Source organism: Falco biarmicus, chromosome 12 (genome assembly GCF_023638135.1).
Source record: "Falco biarmicus isolate bFalBia1 chromosome 12, bFalBia1.pri, whole genome shotgun sequence".
NCBI classification, from domain to species: Eukaryota; Metazoa; Chordata; class Aves; order Falconiformes; family Falconidae; genus Falco; species Falco biarmicus.
The window spans coordinates 11,907,009-11,918,722 of NC_079299.1; the positions used below are offsets into that span (position 1 = coordinate 11,907,009).

Genomic DNA, 11,714 nt, shown 5'->3' on the forward strand with positions numbered 1-11,714 from the left:
GACAGAATGTAGATTTAGGCACTCTGATAAATGAGTTTGTGTGACAGTAAGTGTTAAATATCTCAATAAATGAAAGAACATCTATTTAGATGCCTATTTTGAATTAAAATCCCAAAGAGGTTTGTTTCTGCCTTTGTAGTGTACATATTATGTCTAGAGAAAGGAAAAAATGAGCATACGCTGAAGAGAAAACAAGGAAAGCTGATCCCTCTGTGGACCTTAATGAGTTTTTCCCTGGATGCCTTTCTATCAAGTTGCTGGTTCATTTAATTTTTTTCTTCCCTCACTTGAAGATGTGAGTTCTTCTTGGATCACCCAGTTTACCAAACTGAGATTTTGTAGAAATACATTGAAGAAGAAAATGGGAACGTGCAGCACAAGTCCTGTCTCTAAGAGTCATTTAGAGGTCTTGAGAAAGAAGCTAATGGTGCTGAGTTTAATGTCATGGCCTTGCCTAGAAAGCAGTATTAAGCCAAGTGCTACCAGACATGTACGTTAATACCAGAACTATCTTAGATGTATGGCGTGTGAGATAATGATTAGGCCTTCTGGTCTATGATGCTACTGGTGTACTGTACTAAGAGAATTAAATGTTTAAAAATCACATACTTGGGGTGATTACACAAAACCTGGATTATTCTCTGTGGTCAAGCAACTGCCACTGTTGCTTAAGGCTTCACAGATTAATGGTAATCCTCCATTTTGCAAAGTGACCTTAAAACTGCAGTCAAAAAGGAACTTAGAAATTCTGATGACAGTCTGCACTAATTACTTTGTGTGCAAGTAGGTACAAGTAGTTTGCTACATGTGCATTCTATATGCCTGGCTAAAACCAATGCAAGATTCCCAGCAGGAGCCGGTGAGAAAACAGCTAATGGGAGCCCAGGTGCAACTGGTAAGGTCACCTCAAGGAGAGATCAACCTCTGTATTTCCTGGTGTGGAGTTGAGAGACTCTATGGATTTTGCCTTCTCCCTCCTTTATTCCCTGGGCTCATAATGGTGGCTGTGTGGCTCCCTGTGGCCAGAGGGAGAATCATTTTTTTCTGTAGTGAGCAACTCTGGTGGAGATTTTATTTGTGGGGTCACTGACATAATTCTAGGAGGTGGCGTTGTAACTTGCGGCTGATAAATGCTTAAGTCTATTCCATATAAAGCTTGCGAGCATGACTAATTAATATAATAATCACCTCTAGCAGAGAACACATTAACTGCCTGAACTCTCAGGATTTAGAAGATCAGAGAGAACAAGTTGGAAGACACTGAGAAATCGAATTAGCAGATTCTCAGGATGGCAGCCAGTAAGAGACTTCATGCACTCGTGTGCTAAGGGATGAGCTCTGTGCCCTGGGGACCCTGGCAAAGCTGCAGTCTTCTCTGGGTTTACACCATGTGGGTACTTCCCTGAGGACAAAAGGGAGTGAACTCCAGGGCATTCTGGAGCACTGTATTTATTCCAACTAATATTCTTTGAATCAAATGATCTCATTAACTAAATATGCATTTGACCACAAAAATGTTATGTTATTTTTAGCTAACACTGCAAAGCTACATCAGGGTTGCTTCTTTTTCTCACTGAAACTGCATCTATTTTCTATAAAATTCCTTTATTTTTCTGAATTAAATCATCAGTAACCTGTGTAGCTGCTCTTGAATTTTGATCTTCAGAACCTGGTCTCTTCATCCTTTTTAATGATGAGATAAGCTTCTAACAAAAGTAATCAGGCTCTTTGAAAAAAGTTGTAACCAACAATTCAGGTACAAGTTTTCTTTTTTGTTTTCAAGTAAAATAAGAGAGGAAAATTACAGATCAATGTGTTCCATAACATTACATTCCGATTTGGATTTTTATTACAGATTTCCAGGCTTCAGGCTTTAAGTTTGAGATGATACTGAAATTACCAAAATGGAAACAAATAAAATAGTCTCAGATTCTGAGCTTCAGCCTTTCCAAAACTGAATGAGGTATCATAGAAATCAGATTTCACATTCAGAGAGAGAAAGTCTCAATGGCATTAAGTATTTATCTGTTATATACCACAATAATTGTTATCATCCTGATTTTGCAGACTTGGGGACTGTAGACTGCCTGAGGTGCCAGCAGCCACTACTCTAAACTGTTTCTTTTATACTGTAGCCACTAACAACGTGTCACCCTACTGTGTAACATGGCTGCGACATTTTGTCCCATTCTCAGTTTCCAGAAGGATGATAGCAATCTGGAAGAAAAAAAACATGATCAAAGGCTGCACAGATGGTTCCGTAACAGCTGATAGGTAGCCGTGGTTGTTGATGACTATTTTGGAGGTGACAGACAGCAAGGGCAAAGATTTACCGCCAGCATTTAAATGCCAGGCCACAAAATACTTCTGATGAAAGAAATGCTTAAAAGAAATTTCCAGCACTGAGATTTCTTAAACGGGAATAAATTCCCCAAAAGACAGGGACATCTCTCTCTCTCTCCCCCCCACCCCCCACCCCCACCCTCCAAAAAAAAAGGACAATTAAAGACTCTGCTGTGCAGTAGCTTTAAGAAAATGTGACCCTGGAAACAGAAATCTCTTTAAGTGTCTTGCACAAACTGCTGTGTGCTGCTGTGAACAATTACAGAATTACTTTCTGTTGTAAAGTGGTATGTGTAGTGTCTTGCAGGGAAGAGCTCAGGTTGTAATGAGTAATCAAGTTGACTTTTGACAGAGTACCAGTCATGTATCGCTGCTAAGCACAGAGGGCTTACTATGGAAGGCTGTTTGACACCACAGGTAGATCTTGAAGGTCCATTAAGAAAAGCCTCGATAGGCACCATGAGGCCAAATCCATCAGCAAGGGACTCTGTTCACACCTAGGTCAAGACATAAGCGTGCCCAGCAGCTCACGTGGTGCCCAAGGCACCATGACATGCATGGCAGAGGCTCAGGAGCCTGCAGCTACCTGGACTCCTCTGGGAAGAGTGTTACACAACAATGGTCTGAGCCTGTGGATTGCACCTCTTTGCTACGTTACCACATAAAATTTCAGCCATGCAACCCTCCCATTTTCTGCTGCAATGCATGTCAAGAGCAGCAGGAGGGAGGCTATATATCACCTAGACATGCTGAACAGCCAGCCTACCCCAAATTGTTGGATGTATGATTAGAAAGTTGTTATGAAAGATCATGCATGGTTTCAGGCTTGGATATGTGTGAAAAAAAATGAAGTTTGTATACCTTCAACAAGAGAACCTAGGCCTTGATTAAAGCAGGGAGACATTCTCTTGGACCTTGACATATCCAAGGCTGTGGACTTCCCCATAGCCTCAGCAGGTTGACAGGGTGACTGTCAGATTGAAGGACAAGAGGTTTCTGAACACAAAGGCATCCTTATAGAATGAAAGGGTACGTACTGTTGCTCTACCTCCAGAAGCCTGCCATCCAGCAGAGGGTTTTAAGGCAATTGGGTCTTTCAGCAGCCTGAGCTTGCCACCCACCAACAGATATCTAGACAGCCAGCATCTTTTTCACAGAAGATGTTTCACCACCTTGGAAGCTTTCATGATGTGCCTTGGGGTCTTCCAGGTAGGTGAGTCATTCCATCAGTTTTCATCTGTCTTGGGAGGAGATGGAGGAGTTCCTCCTGAGAAACAAACTCTAAACTCTGAGACAACATTAATGAGTAGCAAAACGCTGGTGAGGTGCTTTTCATGTTCCCCAGTTATCCTTAGCAGTGGGTTTAGCATGTGATATGACAACCAGACATAACTCTTAGATAATGCTCCCAAACATTATTCAATGAATGACAGGGACTGATAATGGTTTAGGATGCTGTCTTAGGAGCTCATCCTCATTACAAATTTTACACAGTCATTCCTGATGCATTTAGCCTCTTTAGACAGTTCTGGTCTTTTTATAGGTGTCATTGCTCTGAGGGTCCACTCCATGCACAACTGAAGCATACCCATCTGACGACTGTAGTGCATATGTCCCTATTAGACATTTTACTTAAGCACTCTGAACTGCCTCTAATTTCTGATTGTGTAGTCCAGCTTTTCCAGAAAAGCCTGACAATAGTTGGGGGTTTTTTTTGATATAAAACTACCCTGTACTGCAGTGACTTTTTTTCCCCTGTGGTCTGTCACAGGGCTGAGGGTAAATAATCCTACGAAAGTGGATTTTCCTCTGGAAAGTGCTATCAGACCTAAGTAGAGATCTTTCATGCAGCAGGTTCTCCCTCTAGTCCCAGGTATTTCCAGTTAGCTGTTGACATTGTCTGTTGTTGGATTTGTTGAGTGCCAAGATGTCATGGTTTAACTCTAGCTGGCAACTAAGTATCGTGCAGCCACTCATTCATTCCCTGCCCTCCCCAACAGGATGGGGAGGAGAATCAGGGAAAAAGGTAAAACTTGAGGGTTGAGATAAGAACAATGTATTAATTGAAATATAATAACAACAATAATTATAATAATAATAATTTTAAAAAAAAGAGAGAGGAGGGGAGAGGAATAAAATCCAAAGGGAATAGAAAAAAAACAAGTGATGCACAATACAAATGCTCACCATCTGCTGACCAATGCCCAGACAATCCCTGAGCAGCAATCAGCCAGCCCCAGCCAACTCCCCTGAGTTTATATACTGAACATGACATTATATGGTATGGAAAATCCCTTTGATTAGTTTGGGTCAGCTGTCCTGGCTGTGTCCCCTCCCAGTTTCTTGTGCCCTCTTGTGCCTTCTTGCTGGCAGGGCTTAAGAAACTGAAAAGTCCTTGACTTAGTATAAACATTACTTAGCAACAACTAAAAACATCAGCGTGTTATCAACATTATTTTCATACTATATCTGAAGCACAGCATTGTACCAGCTACTGAGAAGAAAAAATAACGCTGTCCCAGCTGAAACCAGGACACAAGCTAACTCTCCTCTGAACACGAGAGGAACAGCTTCACTGACCTGGAAAACCATGACCTGTTTTTTCTCTTCCACTTGGAAGATTAACCTTGAACTTCTGATGCCTACCACCAGCAGCTAAGTCTCACTTTTTGGCAAGTTGTGGTGGGTCGCATGAATCATAGTGCTATGACCTTAGTGCCGAGCCTGCTTGAGGCCTGTGGCTATACAGAAACTGAGAAAGTTCTCCCATCTACGATTGCAGGTGTCCTTAGCTCACTCACTGAAGAATGACAGCATTCTGAACCTGATTTCCCAGTCCTAGCCTCACACCCCTTCTCTGCAGTGAGATCAATGTATGTCAAGGCAACACATCTGTGCAGGATCTGAAAGGATAAATCAGGCTGTTGCTAAGGATAGCATTCAGGATCATGGGTGAAGTACAGGAAACTCAACTACACTGCAAGTATTGCAGAATCCTACATTAAAGGGCTGTGCTGGTTTTAAGAAACACCCCAACTGACTCCCACTGAAGGCAACCAAATTTTCAGCTGCTTTTGTTCTGAAATGCTCCTTTCCAAGGTATTTCTGTATGAACAAAACCTGCAGAATGGAACAAGATTTCATAACCATATCAGCTGCATCATTCCTGCAATAGCTGCCTTCCTGTTTTCTCCATTTCTCCTCAATGTATTATGTCTATCTTTTCTCTAATGAGTTCCACTCAGACCTTGGTGATCCTTGGGCAAGAGATCATGCTAATGTCATTAAGTCTCTTCCTGGAAGCCTCCTACAGAAATAAGGCTTTAAAATTGCAAGGGCAAAAGTAAGGTGGTCACCTTGCTCTTTAAATATGTCTAACCACTATATTTGTTGACTGTTTCAAGAGAGGACAGCTGAAAATATTTAAACATATTTGAGCATGAAAGCAAAATTTGTTAAACTGTATCTGTCAGGTGCCAAATGTTCTACAGGCATCTAAAACAGATGGGCCCTGCCTTACCCAAAGGATATGCTGAGGCAGTGAGATCTTTAAAGAGTTATATTCAGACAATCATTTCCCTTCTGTTATTTCCACTGATGACCGTGAGCCTCCTCTACAAGCCTCACTGCCCACCTTTTGCTTGCTCATGAAGTTTAAGCCAGAAAGAAACTTGCTTTCATCTGATATAACTTCCTGACTAAAAGATTTCACTCTGCTATCATGGATAGAACTTAATAATCTGTATATGGTTAAAGTTTATCTTTCAAATAGAAACACTGGCCTGATTTGTGAACACGAAAAAATCAGAGAATATCCACTCACCTCAGTTGTTTGCTCCTAAGGTCACTTGCTCTCTCAGCTAAAAATCTGTGCCTTTTTCTCTGGTTTGTCTTTCATCTTCCGAAAATCGGTTTGTGTTATGCCTTTCTCCAGTAGTCTAAAGAGCTTGCAAGTACCAGGTGTTTTCTCCACATGAAAGCACTTATTCACTATAATCACCTTACTGTAATACAAGTAGGACTAGATTTCAGTTTGCTTTCAGAATAATACATGACATTAAAAAAACACATGTAGTTCAGTAAGCAGTGAGCTAATGAAGTTTGTTTGCCTGTGGATTTGTAATCTCATAGTTAGATTCTCTGTGTCTCAAGAGTACGCATCAGTTTTCCCAGCAGTTAACCCATTCATCATAATCATCATCCATGTGGATTCTCTGGTCTAATAATATAGTTGAACACTTTAGGATGTTTCTTCCCTCTCTGCTGAGTTATTTTCTTGGAACTTGTAGGAGAGGAAGGAAGACTGATAGCAATATATAGGTGATATGATCAGTTAAGTCCCATTTCCACAGGAACCCAGACAAAAACATTAGTGCTGTGCAAAGTAAACACGGTCTTTTAAACCTTTGCAGTGGAAAATGCCACTCCAGATGGCTGCATTTGACCTGTCTTGTTTTCAAAGTCTTTTCTTGTTACCATCATCAGGAAACCCACATACCAGGATCCCCACTAGGCAATGGGTGTTACAGTTGCACAGCAGCTCCAAAATTCAAATCTTTCCTGTTGAAAAACAGCAGCTAGTTTCTTGTAATTTGAGCTTAGGGACACCAGGGAATTCTGTACCATATGGTACCAGAATATTTGTCTTCTGCCAAAAATTTCTGTCTCCCCATCCTCTGCTCCAACCACATGGCCTTTTTTCCCTAACAGTCAATTACATCAGATATAACTGATATTCTTGGCACAGGAATTTATTCATCTCCTCAAAGCAAAGGATTGTTACGAGGTTTCTGCGTGTTTCTACAGGGGACTACAGTATGGCATGTACTGTCAAGAGTCCCAACAGTGACAGGTGCCACCTGTTAAAACACTGCTACAACTGTTTATGGATCCTGCTCCATGGAAAATACTGTCTCTAACCCATCTAGCTAATGCTTTTGTAACCTTTAACATTAAAAATCTGACTATGTTATGGGCAGTGCCCAAATAAGATTAGGTGTTGTAATTTGAGATCAGTATGGTACTCAAACTGATTCCTTCAGTATCTGCTACAAAAAATACCTGAAGCAGGTATTCTACTTGTAATAGATAACTAGAGTTTTCTCTTCTCCATTTGCTACGAAATGAGCAAAATGTAGGACTGGTGAGGACTAAACTCTGCCTTTGTCTAAATAAAATAGGAATAGGGGTGGCACTGTGTCTCTGCTGGCAGTCTGTTTTACAGCCAAAGGAAGTGTGGTGTGAATGAAGCTGGAGAGAGCTTGGCTGTCCTCCAAGCTTAAAAGCTCAGTTATCAAGACTTTACAGAAGCTGCTGTGTCATTGAAGAGTGCCCCAGAGTATTTTGAAGCCTTCCATTCTAAGGTTCTGCTGCCTGCCTTTCCAAGCATGGTGGCTTGTAAGGCAGGAGATATTTGGCAGCAACTGCTGCCTTACTACCTTCTGAATGCGCAGAAAGCTACTGGGTTCAGAGTAAGCCTGAATTGGATGACAGTTTGCAGGTGTGGTGACCTGGGAGAGAACGAGGAAGAGATTTTGCAATCATTATTAGTGATCACTTTGACATTTAATGTGATTTCTGTGCATTTTTTCCCCTACGGTAGAAATAAGGCAGAGGAAAATCTATTCTTCTTATCATAGCATGGGTCTATAGACATGGGAGGTTAGAGGAAAGATGACTGGACTAGTAATGAAAATATCTGTGACAATAATGGTGCATGTAGATCTGGTGATGGCTGTACTTGAAAACATTTCTCTCAATATATCTGAAGGGACTTTAATTACAAATAAATTAATGAAAAAACATTTGAGACTGACTATTCCACAATGAGAATGCTTTCTAAAAAATTAAGCAGCTCAAGCCAGCAAAGTATTTACTTATTGTATCACTTAAGGCATTTTTTGTCACATATTTTGAGAGGTACACCTATAAATGTTAATCTGGAAGGTAAATATACTTTCAAAAGAGGACAAACTGAAGCATAGATCCTAAACTTGCCTGCTTTCCTAGGAATGAGTTAGTCAGAGGCCCAGAACAGAAACCACAGATTGTCATTCTAGAGTTCTTGCTTAGAGACAATTCCAGTTCTTCAGATTTTGATGAATTTAGGATTTGAGGTTACTCAGGAATTTCACTTTTGAAGTTCTATGCACATTAAAAAATTGGTCTTTAACCGGTTTAAACAGTGGTCTTAAAGATCAATTCAAGCACTTTCTTAAGGTTAATGAACACCATTTTGAAAATTAGCATATATATGCAGACATATATAATACATAAGGCTGTTTGTTTCATTTTAAGAAACAGAGCTAAGTAATTATATACTTTCAAAATGTCCAGCCATGTATTGTATTTAAATAAATCTTTTACAGAATATAAGGAATGAATAAAGCAAATCTGGAGTTAGTAGAATTCATATTCCCCTCTCTGAATGCAAAACCATGTCTCTTTTACACTCCTCAGTCTCCTCATAAATTCCCATGCTGTTAGCTTTTTGTTTTTCCAGTGCTTCATGTAAAAACTTAACCTGCTGCTGAATTTATTTCATGTCAGTTTATGTTTTCCTCATTTTCATGCAAAACCATGAAGGTACAGCTGCTGCAACAAACTCCCTTATTGAAGCTTGCCTGCTGCACACAGTGATTATTGCTTTTGGAGTCTAACTTGGCTTTGAATCCAAACATTACAAAAAATGAAAAGTAGCATGGTCTTAAGCACTATAATTGATGCTGCTAAATTTTGTTCCTTTGCTGTCCAGCCCACAGCTGTGTTGTACAGAATTTCTTCAATGAACATGTTCTTTGTTTCCCTCCCAAACCAAGAGAGGAAAAACACTATGAAATTTTACCCTCTGGTACTTTTTAGACAGTGCTTCTGTCTAACATCCCAGCATTTTGTATTTTTTTGTTAATCTTAGAATCGAATTTTGACATTAAAGTCAGCAGCTAGAAAATTAGAGAGGAAAAAAATGGTGTCTTCTGTGTACAATAGTCCTAGGTAAATGCAGAATTTCTATGCATGGACCAAATGAGAGAAGGCAACGAAAAAAACCACAATGTGCATGACGACACATAAGGACAAATGCAATTGAATATTAAAACCCCCAAATCACTTATGTACTGAAAATGAACTGAAATAAAACACTCATGTTCCAGTCACTCCAATATTTGTAATTCTTCTTGTAATTAAAAGCATAAAGCATTCTTATGATCTCTTACCTTGCTAATATTTGCCAGAAGACTTTGGCACATTTCTGAGATCCTGGAATATGATTTTACATCTCTTTGGCTTTCTTTGAAGAGAAAAGACAAGATTTTTCTCAGATATTTTTCTCATTATTTTTATTCACTGCATTTTTCATTATTCATCCTCTTCCTGTGTTTATTTTCAGTACTTTTCCTACTGAGATTCTTTTCTGTTTCTGAACCTGAAAGTTGCTTCCACGCAACTTTCTCTGATTGGCTAACAAAAAAATTTGCCAAAAATATAATTTAATTTGCTACAGTGCTTTACAATACTTTTTTGCTATTAATCTATACAATTATACTGGGTTGGGCTCCCACAGCAAAGTGTTAACCATTTATTTTTACTTATTTCCATGTGCAAAAAAGAAAATATCTAAGAGAAATATCACGTTAACTACCATATTTTTATCTTCAGCATTTATTATTTTCTCAGTTAACTAGGCCCTGACATAAGGGAAAAGGTACTCCTTACAGCACAAATGACAGATGTCACAAAAACTGACCAACTTTGGTTAAGAACTACAAAATAATTTGTGTGTGTGTGTGTGTTAAGTTTTGGGAAAGTACTAGTGAAATTAGATGTAAAAAAAGCAGAATAAAATATTAGAAGCAGTATTATAAATAGATGATTGAAAACTATTTGGTAGCTTTCAAAGACCTGAAGTCAGCACACATATTTTCAAGACAAGAAATCTAAGAGCTGCTCCTGAGCCAGACATCAGAGCTGAAAATACAATACCTGAAAAAAGGCCCCCCCATTTCAAACCTGATATATATTTTTGGAATCATTGGACTCTGGGTTCTCTTATGTGGCCAGCGTGAAAATCAGAAAGAAAGAAAATAGAGTGCCTACTGAAAATTTTAATGACCACTTTTAGAAATGCATTTTTCTCAAAATTACCCAGCTCTTAAAAAGTAAGTATAATCAGAAGTAAAATGACTGTGCTACTGGTTTTTAGAGCATGACATTTTGACATTTCTGTAATTCAAACAAACATTTCTAAAGAAACTTCCAAGATAGTCCCTAGACAAAACACAGTATTGAAAGCCTACTCTATTTCTTTTGAAATATAAATAGAAAGACTCCCATTGATAACAGTGGGAATGCATGATGACCTTTTGCTAATTTGAAAGTACAGAAGTTTGAAACAGAGATATTTGAAACCAGAAATGAAGCTTACAGCCTGAATAATACATACTGTACTTTTTTTGTCATTTTTATTGCAAAATGCCATAATTTATTTACTATGCTAACAGTGTATGTGAGGATTTTCTTTTAAGGTAATTAAAATCAATGATAAAAATGAACCATTTAGACCACCCCGTTACTCATTAACAACAAAACTAAAATGTCTTTACACTGTGTAATTAGTTTGCTCTTTTTTTCCTCTAATGAGTAGGCATTCTCTATGGATAGAAAGCTATAGGATTTTTTAAATGGATAACAGGAGCTTTTGTGCTTCCTGATGATGAAAGTAAAGGCTTAAGAATTTTTCATAAAAATTCAGTAATAGCATGACACTTGTCCCCCTCAAACTTTTTTCAAAGCCTGAATACAAAACAGGGAAATGATTAATGGCACCATATGGAGATGGAATATGAGAAACTACTCTGTCCTATTACTGAATTTCTAGGTCAACAAATACAACAGTTTCCTTTCGCACCAGGTTCAGGCATGTTACAATTCTTTGCTCAGGAACTAGGAGTTCTTGTTTCAGTCACAGCCACTTCCACGTGGAGAGACATTAAACTGAATCGAGAGCTGCACTCTGATGTCATTCCCAATTTATCCTAAATGATGCTAGAAAATACATTACTCACTTCTTAAAATTTGTATTTTTTGTGTCATTTAATGTACCCATAATAATTACTGAATTCCAAAAGTTCAACTTTTGGACTCATGCATTCCTGTTTATATATATATCTATAAAATACATAAAATTTACATTTTAAGCCATTACATTACTTAGCTTATTTTCAAAAGGTGTTCATGTACGGTGTAACACAGGTGTTCATCATATATGGTGTAACTGTAAAGCTGCCATGACATTTGGAGTTTTTAACGAATAATTTCTTGAAGAATCATGAGGAACTTTCCTCACCGGTTTTAAAGGACAAGCTTCCAGAACA

At 38.7% G+C, this 11,714-nt stretch overlaps 1 long non-coding RNA gene across 2 annotated transcripts in view; it reads right to left on the minus strand.

Annotated features, from left to right (window-relative positions):
• Positions 1-2,503: 2,503 nt before the first annotated feature.
• The window catches only part of LOC130157626 (uncharacterized), a 38,096-nt gene continuing 28,885 nt past the window's right edge, over positions 2,504-11,714 (minus strand). Inside the window, exons 6-7 of one of the 2 annotated variants that reach the window (XR_008824956.1) lie at positions 9,558-9,631; positions 2,504-6,347 (exon numbers count right to left, since the gene is read on the minus strand). This is a non-coding gene — a long non-coding RNA (uncharacterized LOC130157626). Of the gene's footprint in view, positions 9,632-11,714 lie in introns of both variants that reach the window. The other variant, XR_008824957.1, reaches the window with a different exon arrangement.